Source organism: Microcebus murinus, chromosome 14, assembly GCF_040939455.1.
Source record: "Microcebus murinus isolate Inina chromosome 14, M.murinus_Inina_mat1.0, whole genome shotgun sequence".
NCBI classification, from domain to species: Eukaryota; Metazoa; Chordata; class Mammalia; order Primates; family Cheirogaleidae; genus Microcebus; species Microcebus murinus.
The window spans coordinates 70,528,013-70,529,468 of NC_134117.1; positions in this window are offsets into that span (position 1 = coordinate 70,528,013).

Here is a 1,456-nt window from a genome sequence, read left to right on the forward strand (position 1 = left end):
TTGGTGTCTGGTGAGGGCTGCTCTCTGGAGTGGAGAAGCTGCCCTCAGATGGCAGAAGGAGCAGAAGGGCAAGCGCATGGTCCCTTTAAGCTTGAGCTCTTTAATAATGATGCTAATGCCGTTCATATTTAATTACCATTTAAAGGCTATGCTTCTTAATAGTGTTGCATTGGGAATTACATTCTGACATGAATTTTGGAGGGGACACCATCATGCAACCTGTAGCAGCATGGTATTAATAGCATGCCTGAGGTATTTGAAATGAGGTCATAGGCCTTAGAACTAAATGTAAGAATTGTGGGTTTTTCTGGGAGGCCGAGGTGGGAGGATCACTTGAACTCAGGAGTTTGAGACCAGCCTGAGAAACAGTGAGACACTTTCTCAAAAAAAAAAAAAAAAAAAAAAAAAAAAAAAAAAAGAATTTTGGGTTTTAGTCTGAATGAAACTGGAAGCCATTTGAAGGTTTCGAGCAGAGTGGTGAATGATTTGAACTGATATTTTACAAGAAAACTGGCTGCTGTGTTGTTACTGAGATTCAGAGGTGCAAGTGTGGAAGTAGGGAGGCCAGTTAGGGGATGTGGCAATAATCCAGCGGAGACTTGAAGGTGGTTTGAACTACATATGTGTTATGCTATGCAAGAAACTTCAGCATCTAAATGAGAACAAAACCCAATAGAAAACTGGCAAAAAATACAACAGGAAAACCCCAATCTAACAAACAACATGAGATGCAAGTCGCTGACAATCAGAGAAATGCATATTAAAACAATGACAGGACATCATATCTGTTATTCTGGCAATAATTAGAAAGCCAACATTGCCAACTGTTGGCTGAGATGTGAGGACTTAAGAATCCTCTTGCACTGTTAATGGGAATATAGAATCAAACAGCAATCTGACTCTGCTATGTTAAGTGTGCATATACCCACGACACAGCAATGCATCTCATATATATATATACATATATAGATGTATACTTTTTTTTCTCCCAGAGAAATTTTCAGACGGGACCCTAAGGGAATGTGTGCAGAAACGTTCATTGCAGCAGTGTGGCAACAGGGCGGCGAGGGCAGCCTAGATCACCATCGCCGGAGAACCGATGAGTAAAATGCGCATTGTGATAAGCACTTTCATGCATTATTTCATCATCTTTTCTTCAAAAGGTCCCTAAGACAGTAAAACTGTAAGTAGCATCCTTATTTTACAGACGATAAAGCAAAACTCTCCTCCCCTACACGCAAACGGCTCCTTATTTTCTGGTACATTCTCCTTCGTTTCAGGACGAGGACCGGGGTTCAGGGGCTCAGCCCGCCTGCAGCCTCAGACCTGCAGGCGCCGGAGCCATGGCGGGCCTGGCCGGTCGGCACCGCGGACAGCGCCTGGCGCGGGGCGGGGCGACCGCGGAGACGTCACCGCGCGCACAGTCTCGGGGGCGCGCTCGCGGGCGTCCGCGTCA